Raw genomic sequence first — 11,136 nt, 5'->3', positions numbered from 1 at the left:
AAAAAGGAACATCAAGTGTTGATGGTGAATAAAACCACTAAGTTCAAGAAAGGCAAGGGTAAAAAGAACTTCAAGAAGGACGGCAAGGGAGTTGCCGCGCCCGGTAAGCAAGCTGTCGGGAAGAAGCCAAAGAATGGACCCAAGCCCGAGACTGAGTGTTTTTATTGCAAGGGAAGTGGTCACTGGAAGCGGAACTGCCCCAAATACTTAGCGGACAAGAAGGCCGACAACACTAAAGGTATATGTGATATACAAGTAATTGATGTGTACCATACTAGTACTCGTAGTAGCTCCTGGGTATTTGATACCGGTGCGGTTGCTCACATTTGTAACTCAAAGCAGGAGCTGCGGAATAAGCGGAGACTGGCGAAGCACGAGGTGACGATGCGCGTCGGGAATGGTTCCAAGGTCGATGTGATCGCCGTCGGCACGCTGCCTCTACATTTACCTACGGGATTAGTTTTAAACCTCAATAATTGTTATTTAGTGCCAGCTTTGAGCATGAACATTGTATCAGGATCTCGTTTAATTCAAGATGGCTACTCATTTAAATCCGAGAATAATGGTTGTTCTATTTATATGAGAGATATGTTTTATGGTCATGCTCCGATGGTGAATGGTTTATTCTTAATGAATCTCGAGCGTAATGCTACACATATTCATAGTGTGAATACCAAAAGATGTAAGGTTGATAATGATAGTCCCACATGCTTATGGCACTGCCGCCTTGGTCACGTAGGTGTCAAACGCATGAAGAAGCTCCATGCAGATGGACTTTTAGAGTCTCTTGATTACGAATCATTTGACACGTGCGAACCATGCCTCATGGGTAAAATGACCAAGACTCCGTTCTCAGGAACAATGGAGCGAGCAACCAACTTATTGGAAATCATACATACTGATGTATGCAGTCCAATGAGTGTTCAGGCTCGCGGTGGCTATCGTTATGTTCTCACCCTCACTGATGACTTGAGTAGATATGGGTATGTCTACTTAATGAAACACAAGTCTGAGACCTTTGAAAAGTTCAAGGAATTTCAGAGTGAGGTTGAGAATCAACGTGACAAGAAAATCAAGTTCTTGCGATCAGATCGTGGGGGAGAATACTTGAGTCACGAATTTGGCACACACTTAAGAAAATGTGGAATAGTTTCACAACTCACGCCGCCTGGAACACCTCAGCGTAATGGTGTGTCCGAACGTCGTAATCGTACTCTATTGGATATGGTGCGATCTATGATGTCTCTTACCGATTTACCGCTGTCATTTTGGGGCTATGCTTTAGAGACTGCCGCATTCACTTTAAATAGGGCTCCGTCGAAATCCGTTGAGACGACACCATATGAATTATGGTTTGGGAAGAAACCTAAGTTGTCATTTCTAAAAGTTTGGGGATGCGATGCTTATGTCAAGAGACTTCATGCTGAAAAGCTCGAACCCAAGTCAGAAAAATGCGTCTTCATAGGATACCCTAAAGAAACTGTTGGGTATACCTTCTACCTCAGATCCGAAGGCAAGATCTTTGTTGCCAAGAATGGGTCCTTTCTAGAGAAAGAGTTTCTCTCGAAAGAAATAAGTGGGAGGAAAGTAGAACTTGATGAAGTATTACCTCTTGAACCGGTAAGTGGCGCAGCTCAAGAAAATGTTCCTGAGGTGCCTACACTGACTAGAGAGGAAGTTAATGATGATGATCATGAAACTTCAGATCAAGTTGCTACTGAACTTCGTAGGTCCACGAGGACACGTTCCGCACCAAAGTGGTATGGCAACCCTGTCTTGGAAATCATGTTGTTAGACAACGGTGAACCTTCGAACTATGAAGAAGCGATGGCGGGCCCGGATTCCGACAAATGGCTGGAAGCCATGAAATCCGAGATAGGATCCATGTATGAAAACGAAGTATGGACTTTGACTGACTTGCCCATAGAGCGGCGAGCCATAGAAAATAAATGGATCTTTAAGAAGAAGACAGAGGCGGATGGTAATGTGACCATCTATAAAGATCGGCTTGTCGCTAAGGGTTATCGACAAGTTCAAGGGATTGACTACGATGAGACTTTCTCATCGGTAGCGAAGCTGAAGTCCATCCGAATCATGTTAGCAGTTGCCGCATTCTATGATTATGAGATATGGCAAATGGACGTCAAAACGGCTTTCCTTAATGGTTTCCTTAAGGAAGAATTGTATATGATGCAGCCGGAAGGTTTTGTCGATCCTAAGAATGCTAACAAGGTGTGCAAGCTCCAACGCTCGATTTATGGGCTGGTGCAAGCATCTCGGAGTTGGAACATTCATTTTGATGAGATGATCAAAGCGTTTGGGTTTAGCAGACTTATGGAGAAGCCTACATTTACAAGAAAGTGAGTGGGAGCTCTGTAGCATTTCTCATATTGTATGTGGATGACATACTGTTGATGGGAAATGATATAGAATTCTTGGAAAGCATAAAGGCCTACTTGGACAAGTGTTTTTCAATGAAGGACCTTGGAGAAGCTGCTTATATATTAGGCATCAAGATCTATAGAGATAGATCGAGACGCCTCATTGGTCTTTCACAGAGTACGTACCTTGACAAGATATTGAAGAAGTTCAAAATGGATCAGTCAAAGAAGGGGTTCTTGCCTGTATTGAAAGGTACGAGCTTGAGCACGGCTCAATGCCCAACCATGGTAGAAGATAGAGAAAAGATGAGTGTCGTCCCCTATGCCTCGGCCATAGGTTCTATCATGTATGCTATGCTGTGTACCAGACCTGATGTAAACCTTGACGTAAGAAGGTGCCAAAGTAATCCGGGCATGGAACACTGGACAGCGGCCAAGAATATCCTGAAGTACCTGAAAAGGACTAAGGACATGTTTCTCGTGTATGGAGGTGACGAAGAGCTCATCGTAAAGGGTTACGTTGATGCTAGCTTCGACACAGATCTAGATGACTCTAAGTCACAAACCGGATACGTGTATATTTTGAATGGTGGGGCAGTAAGCTGGTGCAGTTGCAAGCAAAGCGTTGTGGCAGGATCTACATGTGAAGCGGAGTACATGGCAGCCTCGGAGGCAGCACAAGAAGCAGTCTGGGTGAAGGAGTTCATTACCGACCTAGGAGTCATACCCAATGCATCGGGCCCGATGACTCTCTTCTATGACAACACTGGAGCTATTGCCCTTGCCAAGGAGCCCAGGTTTCACAGGAAGACCAGGCATATCAAGCGTCGCTTCAACTCCATTCGTGGAAGTGTTCAAAATGGAGACATAGAGATTTGTAAAGTACATACGGACCTGAATGTGGCAGATCCGTTGACTAAACCTCTCCCTAGAGCAAAACATGATCAACACCAGAACTGCATGGGTGTTCGATTCATCACAATGTAACTAGACTATTGACTCTAGTGCAAGTGGGAGACTGTTGGAAATATGCCCTAGAGGCAATAATAAAATGGTTATTATTATATTTCTTTGTTCATGATAATTGTCTATTGTTCATGCTATAATTGTGTTATCTGGAAATCGTAATACATGTGTGAATACATAGACCACAACACGTCCCTAGTGAGCCTCTAGTTGACTAGCTCGTTGATCAAAAAATAGTCATTGTTTCCTGACTATGGACATTGGATGTCATTGATAACGGGATCACATCATTAGGAGAATGATGTGATGGACAAGACCCAATCCTAAGCTTAGCTCAAAGATCGTGTAGTTCGTTTGCTGTAGCTTTTCTGAATGTCAAGTATCATTTCCTTAAACCATGAGATTGAGCAACTCCCGGATACCGTAGGAGTGCCTTGGGTGTGCCAAACGTCACAACGTAACTGGGTGACTATAAAGGTACATTACAGGTATCTCCGAAAGTGTCTGTTGGGTTGGCACGAATCGAGACTGAGATTTGTCACTCCGTATGACGGAGAGGTATCTCTGGGCCCACTCGGTACTGCATCATCATAATGAGCTCAATGTGACCAAGTGGTTGATCACGGGATCATGCATTACGGCACGAGTAAAGTGACTTGCCGGTAACGAGATTGAACTAGGTATTTGGATACCGATGATCGAGTCTCGGGCAAGTAACGTACCGATTGACAAAGGGAATTGTTTACAGATTGATTGGATCCTCGGCATCGTGGTTCATCCGATGAGATCATCGTGGAGCATGTGGGAGCCAACATGGGTATCCAGATCCCGCTGTTGGTTATTGACTGGAGAGGCGTCTCGGTCATGTCTGCATGTCTCCCGAACCCGTAGGGTCTACACACTTAAGGTCCAGTGACGCTAGGTTTGTAGAGATATTAGTATGCAGTAACCCAAAAGTTGTTTGGGGTCCCGGATGAGATCCCGAACGTCACGAGGAGTTCCGGAATGGTCCGGAGGTAAAGATTTACATATGGGAAGTCCAGTTTTGGCCATCGGGAAGGTTTCGGGGGTTACCGGTATTGTACCGGGACCACCGGAAGGGTCCCGGGGGTCCACCGGGTGGGGCCACATATCTCGGAGGGCCCCATGGGCTGAATTGGGTGGGGAATCAGCCCCTACTGGGCTGGTGCGCCCCCCTTGGGTCTGCCCTGCGCCTAGGGTTGGGAAACCCTAGGGGTGGAGGCGCCCCCCACTTGGCTTGGGGAGGAAGCCACCCTTGGTCGCCGCCCCCTTGGAGATTCATCTCCCTAGGGCCGGCGCCCCCCCAAGGCCCCTATATAAAGAGGGGGGAGGGAGGGCAGCCGCACCCCTTGCTCTTGGCGCCTCCCTCTCCCTCCGTAACACCTCTCCTCCCCGCTTGCGCTTGGCGAAGCCCTGCTGGGATCCTGCTGCATCCACCACCACGCCGTCGTGCTGCTGGATCTTCATCAACCTCTCCTTCCCCCTTGCTGGATCAAGAAGGAGGAGACGTCTTCCTAACCGTACGTGTGTTAAACGCGGAGGTGCCGTCCGTTCGGCACTAGGTCATAGGTGATTTGAATCACGTCGAGTACGACTCCATCAATCCCGTTCTCTTGAACGCTTCCGCGCGCGATCTACAAGGGTATGTAGATGCACTCCTCTCTCCCTCGTTGCTAGATGACTCCATAGATTGATCTTGGTGATGCATAGAAAATTTTAAAATTCTGCTACGTTCCCCAACACCCACATGTTCCACGATGATTTCATCGGATGAACCACGATGTCGGGGATTTAATCAATCTCGTATACAATTCCCTTTGTCTATCGGTATGTTACTTGCCCGAGATTCGATCGTCGGTATCTCCATACCTCGTTCAATCTTGTTACTGGCAAGTCTCTTTACTCGTTCCGTAACGCATGATGCCGTGGCTAACTCCTTAGTCACATTGAGCTCATTATGATGATGCATTACCGAGTGGGCCCAGAGATACCTCTCTGTCATACGGAGTGACAAATCCCAGTCTCGATTCGTGCCAACCCAACAGACACTTTCAGAGATACCTGTAGTGCACCATTATAGCCACCCAGTTACGTTGTGAAGTTTGGTACACCCAAAGCATTCCTACGGTATCCGGGAGTTGCACAATCTCATGGTCTAAGGAAATGATACTTGACATTAGAAAAGCTTTAGCAAACGAACTACACGATCTTGTGCTACGCTTAAGATTGGATCTTGTCCATCACATCATTCTCCTAATGATGTGATCCCGTTATCAATGACATCCAATGTCCATGGTCAGGAAACCATGACCATCTATTGATCAACGAGCTAGTCAACTAGAGGCTTACACTACAAAAAAAAAGACACATCCGTGACATTTTGGGCCGAACGAAATTTTTTTTCGTCATACATATGACACTTCTATGACGATAATTGTGACAAAACCCGGTATCATCGTAGATGTGGTGGGCTCCTACTTCTATGACAAAAATCATGACAGAAAATGAGCTTTTCGTCCTGGGCGGGCCGGAGACGCAGCTGCATGACATTCTTTGGGCCGTCCATGACGGAAAAAACCGTGGTAGAAGCGAGGGCGAGGAAAATTTTGGGGAGTTCCCGGTTACGGTGGGAGGTCGGGGGCCGAGCGATGCACGTTTCTCTCATACACATCCACGCGTGTGTGCGAGGCATTGGCTCTAACTGAACCCGAGTGTGGCGTTGGGCTCTAACTGAAGCCGAGCGATTGCATTGCAGGCTACGTGTTACTGAACCCGAGCGATCGATCGATGACTGTTAACTGAACCCGATCGAGCGATTCCTTCGCTACTGCTGCTAACTGAAGCCGATTGATTGGATGAACAGTGAGCGTTACCGGGGGGGTTGTATGAACAGTGAGCGGTGGCGTTGCCTCTGGATGAACATGACCCCGTGGTGTGGAGGGCTTGATGAACAGTAGACGGTGGAGGGGTGCCCGTGGAGGGGTGGTTGAACAGGACCCCGTGGTGTGGAGGGCTGGATGAACAGTAGACGGTGGAGGGGTCGTTGAACAGTAGCCGGTGGAGTAGCGCGTGGTGGAGGCTGGATGAACAGGAGCCCGTGGAGACTGGAGGAGGTCGATGCTAGCCCGTGGAGGCTGGAGGAGGTCGACGGTGGAGATGAACAGTATCCCGTGGAGTCCCGTTTTGCGGTACGCCACACCCCTCCCGATGAACAGGACCCCCGTTTCGACCGTAGGAGGTCCGTTTCGTCCGTTTTGTGGTACGCCACACCCCTCCCGATCAACAGGACCCCCATTTCGACTGTAGGAGGTCCGTTTCCTCCGTTTTGCGGTACGCCACACCCCTCCTGATCTACAGGACCCTCGTTTTGACCGTAGGAGGTCAGTTTCCTCCGTTCTGCGGTACGCCAGACCTCGTTTCCATCGCCTGTTCCGTCCAAGCCCTCCCGATGAACACGACCACGCATTCCGTTCCGACCCAGCCGGTTGGCTCCCACGCGTTCCGTTGCCTCCCGATGAACATGACGCATTCCGTTGCCTCCCGATGAACACAACACATTCCGTTGCCTCCCCATGAACATGACGCATTCCGTTGCCTCCCCATGAACACGACGACGATGCTGTTTCTCCGTTCCCACCCAGCCATGTACATGAGCCCTGGTCGTACGTATGCGTGAGTAGGTGTTCAAGACCCTGCCCGTATGTACACATACGTGGCCGTATTTTCTTTCTTGCACCCTAGCCGCCGTACGTACGTGTACATGCTACGTGCGCGCCTCTACTACGACACGTGCGCGCCTCTACATCGACCAGTATGTACGTACACGTTCTCCACTAGAATGACAATGCTACGTACGCTTTGACCAGGTGGGTCCTGACTTTCAGGCACTTCCTTGCCTGCGAAGATGTAGCTGGTGGGTCCCAGCAGTCAGGGGGGCGAATCGTTTTTTTGCCCGGACGCACTTCCTTGCGTGCGAAGGTGTAGCTGCTGGGTCCCAACAGTCAGGGGGGCGAATCATTTTTTTGCTCGGACACACTTCCTTGCGTGCGAAGGTGTAGCTGGTGGGTCCCAGCAGTCGGGGGGCGAATCATTTTCTTTCGGACTCACTTCCTTGCGTGCGAAGATGTAGCTGGTGGGTCCCAGCAGTCAGGGGGCAAATCATTTTTTTCGGACGCACTTCCTTGCGTGCGAAGATGTAGCTTGTGGGTCCCAGCAGTCAGGGGGCGAATCATTTTTTTTGTGAAATACGGTGGCCCGTCCGGTGGGTCCCCGCTGTCAGGTGGAGCAATAATTATTTTGCGCGTAATAAGGAGGCACTTCCTTGTGGCTGTCGTGGACCCAGCTGTCAGCCTCTCCACGTACACTCCACGTCCGATGGAAGTCGTTCCTTGACCACATTGACCACGCCGCGCCGAGAGCACTGATACGTCTCCAACGTATCTATAATTTTTGATTGCTCCATGCTATATTATCTACTGTTTTGGACATTATTGGGCTTTATTATCCACTTTTATATTATTTTTGGGACTAACCTATTAACCGGAGGCCCAGCCCAGAATTGCTCTTTTTTTGCCTATTTCGGTGTTTCAGAGAAACAGAATATCAAACAGAGTCCAAACGGAATGAAACCTTCGAAAACGTGATTCTCTCACCAGATAAGACCCAGGAGACTTGGACCCTCCGTCAAGAAAGCCACGAGGCGGTCACGAGGGTGGAGGGCGTGCCCCCTGCCTCGTGGGCCCCTCGAAGCTCCACCGACGTACTCCTTCCTCCTATATATACCTACGTACCCCCAAACGATAAGGGACGGAGCTAAAAACCTAATTCCACCGCCGCAACTTTTTGTATCCATGAGATCCCATCTTGGGGCCTGTTCCGGAGCTCCACCGGAGGGGGCATCGATCACGGAGGGCTTCTACATCATCATCCAAGCCCCTCCGATGAAGTGTGAGTAGTTTACTTCAGACCTACGGGTCCATAGTTAGTAGCTGGATGGCTTCTTCTCTCTTTTTGGATCTCAATACAATGTTCTCCCCCTCTCTTGTGGAGATCTATTCGATGTAATCTTCTTTTTGCGGTGTGTTTGTTGAGATCGATGAATTGTGGGTTTATGATCAAGTCTATCTATGAATAATATTTGAATCTTCTCGAATTATTTTATGTATGATTGGTTATCTTTGCAAGTCTCTTCGGATTATCAGTTTGATTTGGCCTACTAGATTGGTTTTTCTTGCCATGGGAGAAGTGCTTAGCTTTGGGTTCGATCTTGCGGTGTCCTTTCCCAGTGATAGAAGGGGAAGCAAGGCACGTATTGTATTGTTGCCATCGAGAATAACAAGATAGAGTTTTTATCATATTGCATGAAACTATCCCTCTACATCATGTCATCTTGCTTAAGGCGTTACTCTATTTTTAACTTAATACTCTAGATGCATGCTGGATAGCGGTCGATGAGTGGAGTAATAGTAGTAGATGCAGGCAGAAGTCGGTCTACTTGTCTCGGACGTGATGCCTATATACATGATCATACCTAGATATTCTCATAACTATGCTCAATTCTGTCAATTGCTCAACAGTAATTTGTTCACCCACCGTAGAATACTTATGCTCTCGAGAGAAGCCACTAGTGAAACCTATGGCCCCCGGGTCTCTTTCTTATCATATCAATCTCCATCATTTATTATTGCTTTGCTTTTACTTTTTACTTTGCATCTCTATACCAAAAATACCAAAAATATTATTTATCATCTCTATCAGATCTCACTTTCGTAAGTGACCGTGAAGGGATTGACAACCCCTAAGCGCGTTGGTTGCGTTGATCTATTGTTTTTGTGTAGGTACGAGGGACTCGCGCGTAGCCTCCTACTGGATTGATACCTTGGTTCTCAAAAACTGAGGGAAATACTTACACTACTTTGCTGCATCATCCTCTCCTCTTCGGGGAAATCCAACGCAGTGCTCAAGAGGTAGCAAGAAGAATTTCTGGCGCCGTTGCCGGGGAGTCTGTGCAAAAGTCAACATACCAAGTACCCATCACAATCCCTATCTCTCGCATTACATTATTTGCCATTTGCCTCTCGTTTTCCTCTCCCTCACTTCACCCTTGCCGTTTTATTCGCCCTCTCTCTCTCTCTATCCTCCCTCTCTATTTGCCTTTTTGCTCGTTTGCTTTTTGTTTTGTTTGTGTGTTAGTTTGCTTGCTTGTTGTTATGGCTAGTCCCTTATCTTCTCCGTTGACCCCTGAGTTCGAAATCTTTCACTTTAAACAAAGGTTAGGAGAAAACCTAAAAGATGCCTGGTTGAGAATAATGGAATCTCATCGTAATTGTACCTCTGAAATAAATCTGAGAATTTTGCTTCGCAATTTTTATGTTGGATTAAATATGTCTCATAGACAACTCTTGGATTCCGTTGCCAAAGGCAATTTTATTGAAATCAATCCCCATATTGCACTTGAAATTATAGAAGGTATAGTGGGAACACTACCTCAACAAAAGGGGCCTCATCCTACTCAGGAAGAGACACAAGTTTTTGAAAAAATTTGTGAAGTTACTAAAATCTTGCAGAAATCTCTTGGACCTCTTAAGAACATTAGTGGAAATATTCACCGCATGAATATGTTGATTACCCTTTGCAATAAGCGGTTGGATTCTTTAGATCTAAAAATTTCAGAATATGAAGGGAAACGTAAAGAACCTCCCGGATTCGAGCTTGATTCCGCTAAAAAGTTGAAAACCAAAGATGGCAATACCTAGATCTATTCTTGCTTGTTATGCCTAGCTAGGGGCGTTAAACGATAGCGCTTGTTGGGAGGCAACCCAATGTTATTTTTATTCCTTGCTTTTTGCTCCTGTTTAGTAATAAATAATTTATCTAGCCTCTGTTTTGGTTGTGTTTTTTGTGTTTAATTAGTGTTTGAGCCAAGTAGAACCGTTGGGAAGACTTGGGGAAAGTCTTGTTGAACTTGCTGTAAAAAACAGAAACTTTAGCGCTCACGAGAACTGCTGTCATTTTTATTTGGAAAGTGATATTTAGTTAATTATTTTTTCAGATGATTAACAGATAAATTCCTCACGTCCAGAAATTTATTTTAGAATTTTTGGGGTTCCAGATCTTGCGCTAGCTACAGATTACTACAGACTGTTCTGTTTTTGACAGATTCTGTTTTTCGTGTGTTGTTTGCTTATTTTGATGAATCTATGGCTAGTAAAATAGTTTATAATACATAGAGAAATTGGAATACAGTAGGTTTAACACCAATATAAATAAAGAATGAGTTCATTACAGTATCTTGAAGTGGTCTTTTGTTTTCTTTCACTAACGGAGCTCACGAGTTTTCTACTTTAAGTTTTGTGTTGTGAAGTTTTCAAGTTTTGGGTAAAGATTTGATGGATTATGGAACAAGGAGTGGCAAGAGCCTAAGCTTGGGGATGCCCATGGCACCCCCAAGATAATCTAAGGACACCTAAAAGCCAAATCTTGGGGATGCCCGGAAAGGCATCCCCTCTTTCGTCTACTTCTATCGGTAACTTTACTTGGAGCTATATTTTTATTCACCACATGATATGTGTTTTGCTTGGAGCTTCTTTTATGATTTGAGTCTTTGCTTTTTAGTCTACCACAATCATCCTTGCTGTACACACCTTTTGAGAGAGCCATACATGATTTGGAATTTGATAGAATACTCTATGTGCTTCGCTTATATCATTTGAGTTATATAGTTTTGCTTTAGTACTTCACTTTTATCTTTTAGAGCACGGTGGTGGAT

Source organism: Triticum dicoccoides, chromosome 4A (assembly GCF_002162155.2).
Source record: "Triticum dicoccoides isolate Atlit2015 ecotype Zavitan chromosome 4A, WEW_v2.0, whole genome shotgun sequence".
NCBI classification, from domain to species: Eukaryota; Viridiplantae; Streptophyta; class Magnoliopsida; order Poales; family Poaceae; genus Triticum; species Triticum dicoccoides.
Note: the sequence above shows the minus strand (reverse complement) of the source record.